We start from the raw sequence: 17688 nt of genomic DNA, 5'->3' as shown, positions 1-17688 counted from the left end.
ACATCCACTACTTTTGCTGTGTTCTATTTGTTAGAAATCAGTAACTGGGTCCAACCCATGCCAAAGGGGAGGGAGTCACACAAGTGTGGGAAGACGAGGAGGTGGGGATCACTGGGAGCCAACCTAGAAGCTGCTTCTCACGCTCGGAACTTGCAAAAATGAAGCCACTCAAAACTACTCTCACGATTGTTAAATCCATCATCTTCATTGAAGGAGTAAGAGGATCAGATTCCATCAATTGCTGAGTGTGCCAAATCTCTTTATGCTTTTGTACTTGTTTATTTTCTCTAGTAGAGCTGTCAATTTTTGCCTTATATATTTTGAATATAAGTAACTAGGTAAATCTGGAATTGTTTTATCTTTCATTAGAACTCAGTCTGCTGTCATTATGAAGTAACTCTTTTTTTCTAGCATTCTTTTTGCTTTAACAGATATTTTGCTATTTTTAAACTAAATAACCAACAAGGACCTACTGTAAAAACAATATTTAAAATTAAAAATTTTAAAAACAAAATAAGAAAACAGATATTTTAATATGGCTTAACTAGTTTTTGTTTAGTTAGTGTTTGCACAGTATGTATTTTCTACCTTTTTAATTTCAACTTTTCAGTTTTAGGGTTTTTTTTTGTAAACAGCATATTATGTATATCTAGGTCTATATGTTTTTAATGCAGCCTGAGCCTGAAAATCTTTGTTTTCACACAAGCATTTAGCTCACTTTATTTTATTTATTTTTAAAAATTTATTTCTTTATTTATTTTTGGCTGCAGTGGGTCTTCTTTGCTGTGCACGGGCTTTCTCTAGTTGAGGCGGGGGGGGCTACTCTTCGTTGCGGTGCGTGGGCTTCTTATTGCGGTGGCTTTTCTTGTTGCGGATCACGGGCTCTAGAGTGCAGGTTTCAGTAGTTGTGGCTCGCGAGCTCTAGAACTCAGGCTCAGTAGTTGTGGTGCACAGGCTTAGTTGCTCCACGGCACGCGGGATCTTCCCGGACCAAGGCTGTAACCCATGTCCCCTGCATTGGCAGGCGGATTCTTAGCCACTGCACCACGAGGGAAGTCCATAGCTCATTTTAATTTAATGTATTTATTAATACTTTATGATATTTTTATACATTTATTCATTTTTGGCTGCATTGGGTCTTTGTTGCTGCAAGCAGGCTTTCTCTAGTTGTGGTTAGTGGGGACAACTCTTTGTTGTGGTGCACAGGCTTGTCATTACAATGGCTTCTCTTGTGGAGCACGGGCTCTAGGTGCACAGGCTTCAGTAGTTGTGATGCTTGGGCTTCAGTAGTTGTGGCTCGCGGGTTGTAGAGCACAGGCTCAGTAGTTGTAGTGCACGGGATTAGTTGCTCTACGGCAGGTGGGATCTTCCTGGACCAGGGCTCGAACCTGTGTCCCCTGCATTGGCAGGCGAATTCTTCACCACCGCACCACCAGGGAAGCCCAATACTTTATTAATACTTGAGTATTTATTAATAATTTACTGTATCAACTATGTATTTATTACTTGTTCTGCTAGTCTGTGTTCCTGTTTTGTTCCTTTCTTGCTTATTTTGGATCAATTATATATACTTCTGTTTTCTCCCTATGTTATATTACAGAATATATACTCTTAAAAATTGAGGTAGAATTCAAATACCATAAAATCCACAATTTAAAAATGTATAGTTCAATGATTTTTAGTATATTCACAATGTTATGTAACCATCACAATTATCTAATTCCAGAACATTTTCATCGCTCCAAAATAAAACCCTATACCAGTTAGCATTCATTCCCCATCCTCCCCCACCCAGTTCCTAGCAACCACTAATCTATTTAAAAAGTAGATTCATGTGGATTTGCCTATTCTGGACATCGATATATAAATGTATAGAGTCATACAATATGTTGCCCTTTGTGTCTGGCTTCTTTTGCTTAGCATCGTATTTTCAAAGTTTATCCACATTATAGCATGTATTAATACTTCATTCCTTTTTATTGCCATATAACATTTCCTTGTTAGGCTATACCTTATTTTGTTTATTCATTCCTTAGCTGATGGTCATGTGGAAGATTTCCACTTTAAGTCTCTTATGAATAGTTCTGCTATAAACACTCATGTTCAATTATTTGTTTGTCTGTTTTGAGTTCTCTTGGGTATATAACTAAGCATTGGATTGCAGCATTATAAGGAAATCCCACATTTAACTTTGTGAGGAACTGTCAAGCTATTTTCTACAATGGCTGCACCAATTTACATTCCTATCAGCTGTGTAGGAGGATTCCAATTTTTCCACATTATCATGAACATTTCTTATTTTCCATGTTTTCTTATTATAGCCATCCTACTGGTATGAAGTGGTAGCTCATTTTGGTTTGATTTGCATTTCCCTAATGATTAATGATGCTGAGCATCTTTTCATATAAATTGGCCATTTGTTCATCTTCTTTGGAGAAGTGTCTATTCAGATCCTTTGCCTATTTTAAATTAGTTGTCTTTTTATTGTTGAAGAGTTTTTTATATTTTCTGGACACTAGTCCCTTATCACACATGTAATTTCCAAATATTTTTTTCCATTCTGTATGTTTTCTTTTCATTTACTTGGTAGTGTTCTTTGAAACACAGAGACTTTTAAAATTTTGATGAAGTCCAATTTATATATTTTTCTTTGGTGGTGTGTGCTTTTAGTGTACTGTCTAAGAAATCATTACCTAATCTAAGATCATGAAGATTACACCAATGTTTTTGTCTAAGAGCTTTATAGTTTTATTTATTATATTTAAGTTTTTGATCAATTTTAAGTTAATTTTTGTGTATGGTGTGAGGTAAGGTCAAACTTTAATCCTTTGCATGTGGATATCCATTTGTGCCAGCATCATTTGTTGAAAAGACTGTTTTCCCCCATTGAATGTCTTGGCATCTTTGTTTAAAATCAGTTGATTATACATGCATGGGTTTATTTCTAGACTTTCAGTTATATTCCATTGATCTATATGTCTACCCTTATGCCAGTGCCACACTTGATTAATGTTGCTTTGTAATAAGTTATTTATTTATTTCTTTAATTCTTTTACTATTTATATATTTGGCTGCACTGGGTATTAGTTGTGGCATGCAGGATCTTTGTTGCGGCATGCAGGATCTTTAGTTGCAGCATACGAACTCTTAGTTGTGGCATGTAGGATCTAGTTCCTTGACCAGGGATAGAACCTGGGACCCTTGCCCTGGGAGCTCAGAGTCTTAGTCACTGGACCACAAGGGAAATCACTGTAATAAGTTTTGAAATTTGGAAGTGTGGGCCTTACAGCTTTGTTCTTCACTTTCAAGATTGTTTTGGACATTCTGGGCCCTTTGCCTTTCTGTATGCATTTTTGATCAGCTTATCCATTTTGCCAGTTTAACAATGTTAAGTCTTTCATTCTGTAAATGCCTTTTCTTTTTTTAAAAAAAGTTAATTAATTTATTCATTTATTTATTTATTTTTGGCTGAGTTGGGTCTTTGTTGCTGCACGAGGGCTTTCTCTAGTTGCGACAAGTGGGGGGTACTCTTCGTTGCGGTGCTCAGTCTTCTCATTGCAGTGGCTTCTCTTGATGCAGAGCATGGGCTCTAGGCGTGTGGGCTTCAGTAGTTGTGGCTCGCGGGCTCTAGAGCACAGGCTGGCCGCCGGCATGGCGGTAAGGCGCAAGCGCCAGCGAAGCTGGGCCTCAAGAGGCACTCCGCGGGCCCCTCTTGCGTCTATGGCCATACCACCCTGAACGCGCCCGATCTCGTCTGATCTCGGAAGCTAAGCAGGGTCGGGCCTGGTTAGTACTTGGATGGGAGACCGCCTGGGAATACCGGGTGCTGTAGGCTTTTTGCCTCCCGCTCCGCCCTCTCCTTTAGTCGCCCGCCGCCTCCGCCCTCGCCGCCAGGCACCGCTGCAGGCCCCACCTACCTCCGACCCCTCCCACCACAGCGCGCCAGAGGGGGCGCTCTCCGCCTGCCTGGCCGGCCAGGCGGCCCTGGAAGGCAGCCGCATCCCAGCCGCTCCCGGGGTGGCTGGCCCGGACCCAGACTCCGCCGCAGGCCGGGGTGCCGGCCGTGCGGCCCGCGAGGCCCTCGACCTGCACTTGGCCGCGCCCACCAGAGCCCAGCCGCGCCGCAGCCAGCTGTCTGCCCGTGTGTCTCTCCGCAGCTCCCTCCGGGAAAAGGCCCCCCCCCCCGGCCGTTTCGCCTCGGCCGGGGGCGGGAGCGGGGGCGGGGGCCGTGGCCGCTTCCCCGGGCCTGCCAGCCACCAGGGGCGGGGTCCTGTGCTCGGCGGGCGGCGTGGGGGCAAGGGTGGCCTTGCTGGGGCTAAGGGGCCGTGCCCACTCAGTGGTGGCTCCCAGTGGCTTCGGGCCAGCTGCTGCCCGGCCGGGCTGCGCCTAACTCCGCGTGGGCGGGCAGGGGGGGCTGCCCAAGGGACCGCGGCCGCCGTGCCCTGAAGCCTCCGGGGCCACGTCCCTGTGAGCGTCGAGCGGGATCTGCGGCGGGGCGCCAAGCGCCGACGGGCCTGGAGCGTCCCGCCCGCCCTGGGCTGCGAGGTCGCCCACCACTCCGCCACCCCCGGGTCCCCGAGGCCTCCTGTCGCCTGCCTGGGCGGGCGGCAGGACCCTGCCGGAGAGGGCTGGCCGCCGGCATGGCGGTAAGGCGCAAGGGCCAGCGAAGCTGGGCCTCAAGAGGCACCCCGCGGGCCCCTCCTGCGTCTACGGCCATACCACCCTGAACGCGCCCGATCTCGTCTGATCTCGGAAGCTAAGCAGGGTCGGGCCTGGTTAGTACTTGGATGGGAGACCGCCTGGGAATACCGGGTGTTGTAGGCTTTTTGCCTCCCGCTCCGCCCTCTCCTTTAGTCGCCCGCCGCCTCCGCCCCCGCCGCCGGGCACCGCTGCAGGCCCCACCTACCTCCGACCCCTCCCACCACAGCGCGCCAGAGGGGGCGCTCCCCGCCTGCCTGGCCGGCCAGGAGGCCAGAAGGCGGCCCTGGAAGGCAGCCGCACCCCAGCCGCTCCCGTGGTGGCTGGCCCGGACCCAGACTCCGCCGCAGGCCGGGGTGCCGGCCGTGCGGCCCGCGAGGCCCTCGACCTGCACTTGGCCGCGCCCACCAGAGCCCAGCCGCGCCGCAGCCAGCTGTCTGCCCGTGTGTCTCTCCGCAGCTCCCTCCGGGAAAAGCCCCCCCCCCCCGGCCGTTTCGCCTCGGCCGGGGGCGGGAGCCGGGGCGGGGGCCGTGGCCGCTTCCCCGGGCCTGCCGGCCACCAGGGGCGGGGTCCTGTGCTCGGCGGGCGGCGTGGGGGCAAGGGTGGCCTTGCTGGGGCTAAGGGGCCGTGCCCACTCAGTGGTGGCTCCCAGTGGCTTCGGGCCAGCTGCTGCCCGGCCGGAGGGCCGGCCCGGCCGCGGCCGGGCTGCGCCTAACTCCGCGTGGGCGGGCAGGGGGGGATGCCCAAGGGACCGCGGCCGCCGTGCCCTGAAGCCTCCGGGGCCACGTCCCTGTGAGCGTCGAGCGGGATCTGCGGCGGGGCGCCAAGCGCCGACGGGCCTGGAGCGTCCCGCCCGCCCTGGGCTGCGAGGTCGCCCACCACTCCGCCACCCCCGGGTCCCCGAGGCCTCCTGTCGCCTGCCTGGGCGGGCGGCAGGGCCCTGCCGGAGAGGGCTGGCCGCCGGCATGGCGGTAAGGCGCAAGGGCCAGCGAAGCTGGGCCTCAAGAGGCACCCCGCGGGCCCCTCCTGCGTCTACGGCCATACCACCCTGAACGCGCCCGATCTCGTCTGATCTCGGAAGCTAAGCAGGGTCGGGCCTGGTTAGTACTTGGATGGGAGACCGCCTGGGAATACCGGGTGCTGTAGGCTTTTTGCCTCCCGCTCCGCCCTCTCCTTTAGTCGCCCGCCGCCTCCGCCCCCGCCGCCGGGCACCGCTGCAGGCCCCACCTACCTCCGACCCCTCCCACCACAGCGCGCCAGAGGGGGCGCTCTCCGCCTGCCTGGCCGGCCAGGCGGCCAGAAGGCGGCCCTGGAAGGCAGCCGCATCCCAGCCGCTCCCGGGGTGGCAGGCCCGGACCCAGACTCCGCCTCAGGCCCGGGTGCCGGCCGTCCGGCCCGCGAGCCCCTTGACCTGCACCTGGCCGCCCCCACTCGCGCCCAGCCCCGGCGCAGCCACCTGTCTGCCGGTGTGTCTCTCCACAGCTCCCTCCGGAAAAAGCTCCCCCCCGCCCCCCGCCGCCGTTTCGCCACGGCCGGGGGTCGGGAGCGGGGGCGGGGGCCGGGGCCGGTTCTCCGGGCCGGCCGGCCGCAAGGCGCCGGGTCCTGTGCTCGGCGGGTGGCGTGGGGGCAAGGGTGGCCTTGCTGGGGCTAAGGGGCCGTGGTGACTCAATGGTGGCTCCCAGTGGGTTAAGGGCCGACTGCCGTCGGGCAGGAGGGCCGGCCCGGGCTGCGGCTGGGCTGCGCCTAGCGCCGCGTGGGCGGGCAGCGGGGAGGCCCAAGGGCCCGCGGGCCCCGGGCCCTGAAGCCTCCGGGGCCACGTCCCTGTGAGCGACGTGCGGGATCTGGGGCGGGGCGCCAAGCGCCGAACGGTTTGGTGGGTCCCGCCCGCCCTGGGCTGGGAGGTCGCCAACCCCTCCGCCACCCCCCCCCCCGCCCCGGTACCCGAGGTAGCCCTTCCCCTGCCTGGGCGGGCGGCGGGGCCCTGCCGGGGCGGGCTGGCCGCCGGCATGGCGGTAAGGCGCAAGCGCCAGCGAAGCTGGGCCTCAAGAGGCACTCCGCGGGCCCCTCTTGCGTCTATGGCCATACCACCCTGAACGCGCCCGATCTCGTCTGATCTCGGAAGCTAAGCAGGGTCGGGCCTGGTTAGTACTTGGATGGGAGACCGCCTGGGAATACCGGGTGCTGTAGGCTTTTTGCCTCCCGCTCCGCCTTCTCCTTTAGTCGCCCGCGGCCGAGGCCGCCGCCTCCGCCCCCGCCGGGCACCGCCGCAGGCCCCACCTCCTCCGGCCCCTCCCACCACAGCGCGCCAGAGGGGGCGCTCCCCGCCGGCCTGGCCGGCCAGGAGGCCAGAAGGCGGCCCTGGAAGGCAGCCGCACCCCAGCCGCTCCCGTGGTGGCTGGCCCGGACCCAGACTCCGCCGCAGGCCGGGGTGCCGGCCGTGCGGCCCGCGAGGCCCTCGACCTGCACTTGGCCGCGCCCACCAGAGCCCAGCCGCGCCGCAGCCAGCTGTCTGCCCGTGTGTCTCTCCGCAGCTCCCTCCGGGAAAAGCCCCCCCCCCCGGCCGTTTCGCCTCGGCCGGGGGCGGGAGCGGGGGCGGGGGCCGTGGCCGCTTCCCCGGGCCTGCCGGCCACCAGGGGCGGGGTCCTGTGCTCGGCGGGCGGCGTGGGGGCAAGGGTGGCCTTGCTGGGGCTAAGGGGCCGTGCCCACTCAGTGGTGGCTCCCAGTGGCTTCGGGCCAGCTGCTGCCCGGCCGGAGGGCCGGCCCGGCCGCGGCCGGGCTGCGCCTAACTCCGCGTGGGCGGGCAGGGGGTGATGCCCAAGGGACCGCGGCCGCCGTGCCCTGAAGCCTCCGGGGCCACGTCCCTGTGAGCGTCGAGCGGGATCTGCGGCGGGGCGCCAAGCGCCGTCGGGCCTGGAGCATCCCGCCCGCCCTGGGCTGCGAGGTCGCCCACCACTCCGCCACCCCCGGGTCCCCGAGGCCTCCTGTCGCCTGCCTGGGCGGGCGGCAGGGCCCTGCCGGAGAGGGCTGGCCGCCGGCATGGCGGTAAGGCGCAAGCGCCAGCGAAGCTGGGCCTCAAGAGGCACTCCGCGGGCCCCTCTTGCGTCTACGGCCATACCACCCTGAACGCGCCCGATCTCGTCTGATCTCGGAAGCTAAGCAGGGTCGGGCCTGGTTAGTACTTGGATGGGAGACCGCCTGGGAATACCGGGTGCTGTAGGCTTTTTGCCTCCCGCTCCGCCCTCTCCTTTAGTCGCCCGCCGCCTCCGCCCCCGCCGCCGGGCACCGCTGCAGGCCCCACCTACCTCCGACCCCTCCCACCACAGCGCGCCAGAGGGGGCGCTCCCCGCCGGCCTGGCCGGCCAGGAGGCCAGAAGGCGGCCCTGGAAGGCAGCCGCACCCCAGCCGCTCCCGTGGTGGCTGGCCCGGACCCAGACTCCGCCGCAGGCCGGGGTGCCGGCCGTGCGGCCCGCGAGGCCCTCGACCTGCACTTGGCCGCGCCCACCAGAGCCCAGCCGCGCCGCAGCCAGCTGTCTGCCCGTGTGTCTCTCCGCAGCTCCCTCCGGGAAAAGCCCCCCCCCCCCGGCCGTTTCGCCTCGGCCGGGGGCGGGAGCGGGGGCGGGGGCCGTGGCCGCTTCCCCGGGCCTGCCGGCCACCAGGGGCGGGGTCCTGTGCTCGGCGGGCGGCGTGGGGGCAAGGGTGGCCTTGCTGGGGCTAAGGGGCCGTGCCCACTCAGTGGTGGCTCCCAGTGGCTTCGGGCCAGCTGCTGCCCGGCCGGAGGGCCGGCCCGGCCGCGGCCGGGCTGCGCCTAACTCCGCGTGGGCGGGCAGGGGGGGCTGCCCAAGGGACCGCGGCCGCCGTGCCCTGAAGCCTCCGGGGCCACGTCCCTGTGAGCGTCGAGCGGGATCTGCGGCGGGGCGCCAAGCGCCGACGGGCCTGGAGCGTCCCGCCCGCCCTGGGCTGCGAGGTCGCCCACCACTCCGCCACCCCCGGGTCCCCGAGGCCTCCTGTCGCCTGCCTGGGCGGGCGGCAGGGCCCTGCCGGAGAGGGCTGGCCGCCGGCATGGCGGTAAGGCGCAAGGGCCAGCGAAGCTGGGCCTCAAGAGGCACCCCGCGGGCCCCTCCTGCGTCTACGGCCATACCACCCTGAACGCGCCCGATCTCGTCTGATCTCGGAAGCTAAGCAGGGTCGGGCCTGGTTAGTACTTGGATGGGAGACCGCCTGGGAATACCGGGTGCTGTAGGCTTTTTGCCTCCCGCTCCGCCCTCTCCTTTAGTCGCCCGCCGCCTCCGCCCCCGCCGCCGGGCACCGCTGCAGGCCCCACCTACCTCCGACCCCTCCCACCACAGCGCGCCAGAGGGGGCGCTCTCCGCCTGCCTGGCCGGCCAGGCGGCCAGAAGGCGGCCCTGGAAGGCAGCCGCATCCCAGCCGCTCCCGGGGTGGCTGGCCCGGACCCAGACTCCGCCTCAGGCCCGGGTGCCGGCCGTCCGGCCCGCGAGCCCCTTGACCTGCACCTGGCCGCCCCCACTCGCGCCCAGCCCCGGCGCAGCCACCTGTCTGCCGGTGTGTCTCTCCACAGCTCCCTCCGGAAAAAGCTCCCCCCCGCCCCCCGCCGCCGTTTCGCCACGGCCGGGGGGCGGGAGCGGGGGCGGGGGCCGGGGCCGGTTCTCCGGGCCGGCCGGCCGCAAGGCGCCGGGTCCTGTGCTCGGCGGGTGGCGTGGGGGCAAGGGTGGCCTTGCTGGGGCTAAGGGGCCGTGGTGACTCAATGGTGGCTCCCAGTGGGTTAAGGGCCGACTGCCGTCGGGCAGGAGGGCCGGCCCGGGCTGCGGCTGGGCTGCGCCTAGCGCCGCGTGGGCGGGCAGCGGGGAGGCCCAAGGGCCCGCGGGCCCCGGGCCCTGAAGCCTCCGGGGCCACGTCCCTGTGAGCGACGTGCGGGATCTGGGGCAGGGCGCCAAGCGCCGAACGGTTTGGTGGGTCCCGCCCGCCCTGGGCTGGGAGGTCGCCAACCCCTCCGCCACCCCCCCCCGCCCCGGTACCCGAGGTCGCCCTTCCCCTGCCTGGGCGGGCGGCGGGGCCCTGCCGGGGCGGGCTGGCCGCCGGCATGGCGGTAAGGCGCAAGCGCCAGCGAAGCTGGGCCTCAAGAGGCACTCCGCGGGCCCCTCTTGCGTCTATGGCCATACCACCCTGAACGCGCCCGATCTCGTCTGATCTCGGAAGCTAAGCAGGGTCGGGCCTGGTTAGTACTTGGATGGGAGACCGCCTGGGAATACCGGGTGCTGTAGGCTTTTTGCCTCCCGCTCCGCCCTCTCCTTTAGTCGCCCGCCGCCTCCGCCCTCGCCGCCAGGCACCGCTGCAGGCCCCACCTACCTCCGACCCCTCCCACCACAGCGCGCCAGAGGGGGCGCTCTCCGCCTGCCTGGCCGGCCAGGCGGCCAGAAGGCGGCCCTGGAAGGCAGCCGCATCCCAGCCGCTCCCGGGGTGGCTGGCCCGGACCCAGACTCCGCCGCAGGCCGGGGTGCCGGCCGTGCGGCCCGCGAGGCCCTCGACCTGCACTTGGCCGCGCCCACCAGAGCCCAGCCGCGCCGCAGCCAGCTGTCTGCCCGTGTGTCTCTCCGCAGCTCCCTCCGGGAAAAGGCCCCCCCCCCCGGCCGTTTCGCCTCGGCCGGGGGCGGGAGCGGGGGCGGGGGCCGTGGCCGCTTCCCCGGGCCTGCCAGCCACCAGGGGCGGGGTCCTGTGCTCGGCGGGCGGCGTGGGGGCAAGGGTGGCCTTGCTGGGGCTAAGGGGCCGTGCCCACTCAGTGGTGGCTCCCAGTGGCTTCGGGCCAGCTGCTGCCCGGCCGGGCTGCGCCTAACTCCGCGTGGGCGGGCAGGGGGGGCTGCCCAAGGGACCGCGGCCGCCGTGCCCTGAAGCCTCCGGGGCCACGTCCCTGTGAGCGTCGAGCGGGATCTGCGGCGGGGCGCCAAGCGCCGACGGGCCTGGAGCGTCCCGCCCGCCCTGGGCTGCGAGGTCGCCCACCACTCCGCCACCCCCGGGTCCCCGAGGCCTCCTGTCGCCTGCCTGGGCGGGCGGCAGGACCCTGCCGGAGAGGGCTGGCCGCCGGCATGGCGGTAAGGCGCAAGGGCCAGCGAAGCTGGGCCTCAAGAGGCACCCCGCGGGCCCCTCCTGCGTCTACGGCCATACCACCCTGAACGCGCCCGATCTCGTCTGATCTCGGAAGCTAAGCAGGGTCGGGCCTGGTTAGTACTTGGATGGGAGACCGCCTGGGAATACCGGGTGCTGTAGGCTTTTTGCCTCCCGCTCCGCCCTCTCCTTTAGTCGCCCGCCGCCTCCGCCCCCGCCGCCGGGCACCGCTGCAGGCCCCACCTACCTCCGACCCCTCCCACCACAGCGCGCCAGAGGGGGCGCTCCCCGCCTGCCTGGCCGGCCAGGAGGCCAGAAGGCGGCCCTGGAAGGCAGCCGCACCCCAGCCGCTCCCGTGGTGGCTGGCCCGGACCCAGACTCCGCCGCAGGCCGGGGTGCCGGCCGTGCGGCCCGCGAGGCCCTCGACCTGCACTTGGCCGCGCCCACCAGAGCCCAGCCGCGCCGCAGCCAGCTGTCTGCCCGTGTGTCTCTCCGCAGCTCCCTCCGGGAAAAGCCCCCCCCCCCCGGCCGTTTCGCCTCGGCCGGGGGCGGGAGCCGGGGCGGGGGCCGTGGCCGCTTCCCCGGGCCTGCCGGCCACCAGGGGCGGGGTCCTGTGCTCGGCGGGCGGCGTGGGGGCAAGGGTGGCCTTGCTGGGGCTAAGGGGCCGTGCCCACTCAGTGGTGGCTCCCAGTGGCTTCGGGCCAGCTGCTGCCCGGCCGGAGGGCCGGCCCGGCCGTGGCCGGGCTGCGCCTAACTCCGCGTGGGCGGGCAGGGGGGGATGCCCAAGGGACCGCGGCCGCCGTGCCCTGAAGCCTCCGGGGCCACGTCCCTGTGAGCGTCGAGCGGGATCTGCGGCGGGGCGCCAAGCGCCGACGGGCCTGGAGCGTCCCGCCCGCCCTGGGCTGCGAGGTCGCCCACCACTCCGCCACCCCCGGGTCCCCGAGGCCTCCTGTCGCCTGCCTGGGCGGGCGGCAGGGCCCTGCCGGAGAGGGCTGGCCGCCGGCATGGCGGTAAGGCGCAAGGGCCAGCGAAGCTGGGCCTCAAGAGGCACCCCGCGGGCCCCTCCTGCGTCTACGGCCATACCACCCTGAACGCGCCCGATCTCGTCTGATCTCGGAAGCTAAGCAGGGTCGGGCCTGGTTAGTACTTGGATGGGAGACCGCCTGGGAATACCGGGTGCTGTAGGCTTTTTGCCTCCCGCTCCGCCCTCTCCTTTAGTCGCCCGCCGCCTCCGCCCCCGCCGCCGGGCACCGCTGCAGGCCCCACCTACCTCCGACCCCTCCCACCACAGCGCGCCAGAGGGGGCGCTCTCCGCCTGCCTGGCCGGCCAGGCGGCCAGAAGGCGGCCCTGGAAGGCAGCCGCATCCCAGCCGCTCCCGGGGTGGCTGGCCCGGACCCAGACTCCGCCTCAGGCCCGGGTGCCGGCCGTCCGGCCCGCGAGCCCCTTGACCTGCACCTGGCCGCCCCCACTCGCGCCCAGCCCCGGCGCAGCCACCTGTCTGCCGGTGTGTCTCTCCACAGCTCCCTCCGGAAAAAGCTCCCCCCCTCCCCCCGCCGCCGTTTCGCCACGGCCGGGGGGCGGGAGCGGGGGCGGGGGCCGGGGCCGGTTCTCCGGGCCGGCCGGCCGCAAGGCGCCGGGTCCTGTGCTCGGCGGGTGGCGTGGGGGCAAGGGTGGCCTTGCTGGGGCTAAGGGGCCGTGGTGACTCAATGGTGGCTCCCAGTGGGTTAAGGGCCGACTGCCGTCGGGCAGGAGGGCCGGCCCGGGCTGCGGCTGGGCTGCGCCTAGCGCCGCGTGGGCGGGCAGCGGGGAGGCCCAAGGGCCCGCGGGCCCCGGGCCCTGAAGCCTCCGGGGCCACGTCCCTGTGAGCGACGTGCGGGATCTGGGGCAGGGCGCCAAGCGCCGAACGGTTTGGTGGGTCCCGCCCGCCCTGGGCTGGGAGGTCGCCAACCCCTCCGCCACCCCCACCCCCGCCCCGGTACCCGAGGTCGCCCTTCCCCTGCCTGGGCGGGCGGCGGGGCCCTGCCGGGGCGGGCTGGCCGCCGGCATGGCGGTAAGGCGCAAGCGCCAGCGAAGCTGGGCCTCAAGAGGCACTCCGCGGGCCTCTCTTGCGTCTATGGCCATACCACCCTAAACGCGCCCGATCTCGTCTGATCTCGGAAGCTAAGCAGGGTCGGGCCTGGTTAGTACTTGGATGGGAGACCGCCTGGGAATACCGGGTGCTGTAGGCTTTTTGCCTCCCGCTCCGCCCTCTCCTTTAGTCGCCCGCCGCCTCCGCCCCCGCCGCCGGGCACCGCTGCAGGCCCCACCTACCTCCGACCCCTCCCACCACAGCGCGCCAGAGGGGGCGCTCTCCGCCTGCCTGGCCGGCCAGGCGGCCAGAAGGCGGCCCTGGAAGGCAGCCGCATCCCAGCCGCTCCCGGGGTGGCTGGCCCGGACCCAGACTCCGCCGCAGGCCGGGGTGCCGGCCGTGCGGCCCGCGAGGCCCTCGACCTGCACTTGGCCGCGCCCACCAGAGCCCAGCCGCGCCGCAGCCAGCTGTCTGCCCGTGTGTCTCTCCGCAGCTCCCTCCGGGAAAAGCCCCCCCCCCCGGCCGTTTCGCCTCGGCCGGGGGCGGGAGCGGGGGCGGGGGCCGTGGCCGCTTCCCCGGGCCTGCCAGCCACCAGGGGCGGGGTCCTGTGCTCGGCGGGCGGCGTGGGGGCAAGGGTGGCCTTGCTGGGGCTAAGGGGCCGTGCCCACTCAGTGGTGGCTCCCAGTGGCTTCGGGCCAGCTGCTGCCCGGCCGGGCTGCGCCTAACTCCGCGTGGGCGGGCAGGGGGGGATGCCCAAGGGACCGCGGCCGCCGTGCCCTGAAGCCTCCGGGGCCACGTCCCTGTGAGCGTCGAGCGGGATCTGCGGCGGGGCGCCAAGCGCCGACGGGCCTGGAGCGTCCCGCCCGCCCTGGGCTGCGAGGTCGCCCACCACTCCGCCACCCCCGGGTCCCCGAGGCCTCCTGTCGCCTGCCTGGGCGGGCGGCAGGGCCCTGCCGGAGAGGGCTGGCCGCCGGCATGGCGGTAAGGCGCAAGGGCCAGCGAAGCTGGGCCTCAAGAGGCACCCCGCGGGCCCCTCCTGCGTCTACGGCCATACCACCCTGAACGCGCCCGATCTCGTCTGATCTCGGAAGCTAAGCAGGGTCGGGCCTGGTTAGTACTTGGATGGGAGACCGCCTGGGAATACCGGGTGCTGTAGGCTTTTTGCCTCCCGCTCCGCCCTCTCCTTTAGTCGCCCGCCGCCTCCGCCCCCGCCGCCGAGCACCGCTGCAGGCCCCACCTACCTCCGACCCCTCCCACCACAGCGCGCCAGAGGGGGCGCTCCCCGCCTGCCTGGCCGGCCAGGAGGCCAGAAGGCGGCCCTGGAAGGCAGCCGCACCCCAGCCGCTCCCGTGGTGGCTGGCCCGGACCCAGACTCCGCCGCAGGCCGGGGTGCCGGCCGTGCGGCCCGCGAGGCCCTCGACCTGCACTTGGCCGCGCCCACCAGAGCCCAGCCGCGCCGCAGCCAGCTGTCTGCCCGTGTGTCTCTCCGCAGCTCCCTCCGGGAAAAGCCCCCCCCCCCCCGACCGTTTCGCCTCGGCCGGGGGCGGGAGCCGGGGCGGGGGCCGTGGCCGCTTCCCCGGGCCTGCCGGCCACCAGGGGCGGGGTCCTGTGCTCGGCGGGCGGCGTGGGGGCAAGGGTGGCCTTGCTGGGGCTAAGGGGCCGTGCCCACTCAGTGGTGGCTCCCAGTGGCTTCGGGCCAGCTGCTGCCCGGCCGGGCTGCGCCTAACTCCGCGTGGGCGGGCAGGGGGGGATGCCCAAGGGACCGCGGCCGCCGTGCCCTGAAGCCTCCGGGGCCACGTCCCTGTGAGCGTCGAGCGGGATCTGCGGCGGGGCGCCAAGCGCCGACGGGCCTGGAGCGTCCCGCCCGCCCTGGGCTGCGAGGTCGCCCACCACTCCGCCACCCCCGGGTCCCCGAGGCCTCCTGTCGCCTGCCTGGGCGGGCGGCAGGGCCCTGCCGGAGAGGGCTGGCCGCCGGCATGGCGGTAAGGCGCAAGGGCCAGCGAAGCTGGGCCTCAAGAGGCACCCCGCGGGCCCCTCCTGCGTCTACGGCCATACCACCCTGAACGCGCCCGATCTCGTCTGATCTCGGAAGCTAAGCAGGGTCGGGCCTGGTTAGTACTTGGATGGGAGACCGCCTGGGAATACCGGGTGCTGTAGGCTTTTTGCCTCCCGCTCCGCCCTCTCCTTTAGTCGCCCGCCGCCTCCGCCCCCGCCGCCGGGCACCGCTGCAGGCCCCACCTACCTCCGACCCCTCCCACCACAGCGCGCCAGAGGGGGCGCTCTCCGCCTGCCTGGCCGGCCAGGCGGCCAGAAGGCGGCCCTGGAAGGCAGCCGCATCCCAGCCGCTCCCGGGGTGGCTGGCCCGGACCCAGACTCCGCCTCAGGCCCGGGTGCCGGCCGTCCGGCCCGCGAGCCCCTTGACCTGCACCTGGCCGCCCCCACTCGCGCCCAGCCCCGGCGCAGCCACCTGTCTGCCGGTGTGTCTCTCCACAGCTCCCTCCGGAAAAAGCTCCCCCCCTCCCCCCGCCGCCGTTTCGCCACGGCCGGGGGGCGGGAGCGGGGGCGGGGGCCGGGGCCGGTTCTCCGGGCCGGCCGGCCGCAAGGCGCCGGGTCCTGTGCTCGGCGGGTGGCGTGGGGGCAAGGGTGGCCTTGCTGGGGCTAAGGGGCCGTGGTGACTCAATGGTGGCTCCCAGTGGGTTAAGGGCCGACTGCCGTCGGGCAGGAGGGCCGGCCCGGGCTGCGGCTGGGCTGCGCCTAGCGCCGCGTGGGCGGGCAGCGGGGAGGCCCAAGGGCCCGCGGGCCCCGGGCCCTGAAGCCTCCGGGGCCACGTCCCTGTGAGCGACGTGCGGGATCTGGGGCAGGGCGCCAAGCGCCGAACGGTTTGGTGGGTCCCGCCCGCCCTGGGCTGGGAGGTCGCCAACCCCTCCGCCACCCCCACCCCCGCCCCGGTACCCGAGGTCGCCCTTCCCCTGCCTGGGCGGGCGGCGGGGCCCTGCCGGGGCGGGCTGGCCGCCGGCATGGCGGTAAGGCGCAAGCGCCAGCGAAGCTGGGCCTCAAGAGGCACTCCGCGGGCCTCTCTTGCGTCTATGGCCATACCACCCTGAACGCGCCCGATCTCGTCTGATCTCGGAAGCTAAGCAGGGTCGGGCCTGGTTAGTACTTGGATGGGAGACCGCCTGGGAATACCGGGTGCTGTAGGCTTTTTGCCTCCCGCTCCGCCCTCTCCTTTAGTCGCCCGCCGCCTCCGCCCCCGCCGCTGGGCACCGCTGCAGGCCCCACCTACCTCCGACCCCTCCCACCACAGCGCGCCAGAGGGGGCGCTCTCCGCCTGCCTGGCCGGCCAGGCGGCCAGAAGGCGGCCCTGGAAGGCAGCCGCATCCCAGCCGCTCCCGGGGTGGCTGGCCCGGACCCAGACTCCGCCTCAGGCCCGGGTGCCGGCCGTCCGGCCCGCGAGCCCCTTGACCTGCACCTGGCCGCCCCCACTCGCGCCCAGCCCCGGCGCAGCCACCTGTCTGCCGGTGTGTCTCTCCACAGCTCCCTCCGGAAAAAGCTCCCCCCCGCCCCCCGCCGCCGTTTCGCCACGGCCGGGGGGCGGGAGCGGGGGCGGGGGCCGGGGCCGGTTCTCCAGGCCGGCCGGCCGCAAGGCGCCGGGTCCTGTGCTCGGCGGGTGGCGTGGGGGCAAGGGTGGCCTTGCTGGGGCTAAGGGGCCGTGGTGACTCAATGGTGGCTCCCAGTGGGTTAAGGGCCGACTGCCGTCGGGCAGGAGGGCCGGCCCGGGCTGCGGCAGGGCTGCGCCTAGCGCCGCGTGGGCGGGCAGCGGGGAGGCCCAAGGGCCCGCGGGCCCCGGGCCCTGAAGCCTCCGGGGCCACGTCCCTGTGAGCGACGTGCGGGATCTGGGGCAGGGCGCCAAGCGCCGAACGGTTTGGTGGGTCCCGCCCGCCCTGGGCTGGGAGGTCGCCAACCCCTCCGCCACCCCCCCCCCCCGCCCCGGTACCCGAGGTCGCCCTTCCCCTGCCTGGGCGGGCGGCGGGGCCCTGCCGGGGCGGGCTGGCCGCCGGCATGGCGGTAAGGCGCAAGCGCCAGCGAAGCTGGGCCTCAAGAGGCACTCCGCGGGCCCCTCTTGCGTCTATGGCCATACCACCCTGAACGCGCCCGATCTCGTCTGATCTCGGAAGCTAAGCAGGGTCGGGCCTGGTTAGTACTTGGACGGGAGACCGCCTGGGAATACCGGGTGCTGTAGGCTTTTTGCCTCCCGCTCCGCCCTCTCCTTTAGTCGCCCGCCGCCTCCGCCCCCGCCGCCGGGCACCGCTGCAGGCCCCACCTACCTCCGACCCCTCCCACCACAGCGCGCCAGAGGGGGCGCTCTCCGCCTGCCTGGCCGGCCAGGCGGCCAGAAGGCGGCCCTGGAAGGCAGCCGCATCCCAGCCGCTCCCGGGGTGGCTGGCCCGGACCCAGACTCCGCCGCAGGCCGGGGTGCCGGCCGTGCGGCCCGCGAGGCCCTCGACCTGCACTTGGCCGCGCCCACCAGAGCCCAGCCGCGCCGCAGCCAGCTGTCTGCCCGTGTGTCTCTCCGCAGCTCCCTCCGGGAAAAGCCCCCCCCCCCGGCCGTTTCGCCTCGGCCGGGGGCGGGAGCGGGGGCGGGGGCCGTGGCCGCTTCCCCGGGCCTGCCAGCCACCAGGGGCGGGGTCCTGTGCTCGGCGGGCGGCGTGGGGGCAAGGGTGGCCTTGCTGGGGCTAAGGGGCCGTGCCCACTCAGTGGTGGCTCCCAGTGGCTTCGGGCCAGCTGCTGCCCGGCCGGGCTGCGC

The 17688-nt window shown here is 68.0% G+C and overlaps 14 non-coding genes across 14 annotated transcripts; all 14 read left to right on the top strand.

The window, feature by feature from the left end:
* Positions 1–3716: 3716 nt before the first annotated feature.
* On the top strand, positions 3717–3835 carry LOC132351247 (5S ribosomal RNA). The gene has a single exon (XR_009498190.1). It is a non-coding gene; the product is annotated as a 5S ribosomal RNA (ribosomal RNA).
* Positions 3836–4705: 870 nt separating this feature from the next.
* On the top strand, positions 4706–4824 carry LOC132351297 (5S ribosomal RNA). The gene has a single exon (XR_009498238.1). It is a non-coding gene; the product is annotated as a 5S ribosomal RNA (ribosomal RNA).
* A 904-nt stretch (positions 4825–5728) lies between these two features.
* LOC132351233 (5S ribosomal RNA) lies at positions 5729–5847 on the top strand. The gene has a single exon (XR_009498176.1). It is a non-coding gene; the product is annotated as a 5S ribosomal RNA (ribosomal RNA).
* Positions 5848–6769: 922 nt separating this feature from the next.
* Positions 6770–6888, top strand: LOC132351246 (5S ribosomal RNA). The gene has a single exon (XR_009498189.1). It is a non-coding gene; the product is annotated as a 5S ribosomal RNA (ribosomal RNA).
* A 911-nt stretch (positions 6889–7799) lies between these two features.
* Positions 7800–7918, top strand: LOC132351222 (5S ribosomal RNA). Its single transcript, XR_009498165.1, has one exon. It is a non-coding gene; the product is annotated as a 5S ribosomal RNA (ribosomal RNA).
* Positions 7919–8822: 904 nt separating this feature from the next.
* On the top strand, positions 8823–8941 carry LOC132351211 (5S ribosomal RNA). The gene has a single exon (XR_009498154.1). It is a non-coding gene; the product is annotated as a 5S ribosomal RNA (ribosomal RNA).
* A 920-nt stretch (positions 8942–9861) lies between these two features.
* LOC132351245 (5S ribosomal RNA) lies at positions 9862–9980 on the top strand. The gene has a single exon (XR_009498188.1). It is a non-coding gene; the product is annotated as a 5S ribosomal RNA (ribosomal RNA).
* Positions 9981–10861: 881 nt separating this feature from the next.
* On the top strand, positions 10862–10980 carry LOC132351200 (5S ribosomal RNA). Its single transcript, XR_009498143.1, has one exon. It is a non-coding gene; the product is annotated as a 5S ribosomal RNA (ribosomal RNA).
* Positions 10981–11884: 904 nt separating this feature from the next.
* LOC132351189 (5S ribosomal RNA) lies at positions 11885–12003 on the top strand. Its single transcript, XR_009498132.1, has one exon. It is a non-coding gene; the product is annotated as a 5S ribosomal RNA (ribosomal RNA).
* A 922-nt stretch (positions 12004–12925) lies between these two features.
* Positions 12926–13044, top strand: LOC132351318 (5S ribosomal RNA). Its single transcript, XR_009498261.1, has one exon. It is a non-coding gene; the product is annotated as a 5S ribosomal RNA (ribosomal RNA).
* An 880-nt stretch (positions 13045–13924) lies between these two features.
* LOC132351178 (5S ribosomal RNA) lies at positions 13925–14043 on the top strand. The gene has a single exon (XR_009498121.1). It is a non-coding gene; the product is annotated as a 5S ribosomal RNA (ribosomal RNA).
* Positions 14044–14925: 882 nt separating this feature from the next.
* On the top strand, positions 14926–15044 carry LOC132351406 (5S ribosomal RNA). The gene has a single exon (XR_009498340.1). It is a non-coding gene; the product is annotated as a 5S ribosomal RNA (ribosomal RNA).
* A 922-nt stretch (positions 15045–15966) lies between these two features.
* On the top strand, positions 15967–16085 carry LOC132351243 (5S ribosomal RNA). The gene has a single exon (XR_009498186.1). It is a non-coding gene; the product is annotated as a 5S ribosomal RNA (ribosomal RNA).
* A 923-nt stretch (positions 16086–17008) lies between these two features.
* On the top strand, positions 17009–17127 carry LOC132351306 (5S ribosomal RNA). Its single transcript, XR_009498249.1, has one exon. It is a non-coding gene; the product is annotated as a 5S ribosomal RNA (ribosomal RNA).
* Positions 17128–17688: the final 561 nt, after the last annotated feature.

This window comes from Balaenoptera ricei, chromosome 16, assembly GCF_028023285.1.
Source record: "Balaenoptera ricei isolate mBalRic1 chromosome 16, mBalRic1.hap2, whole genome shotgun sequence".
NCBI classification, from domain to species: Eukaryota; Metazoa; Chordata; class Mammalia; order Artiodactyla; family Balaenopteridae; genus Balaenoptera; species Balaenoptera ricei.
Note: the sequence above shows the minus strand (reverse complement) of the source record. Positions and strands in the feature narration are given on the sequence as shown.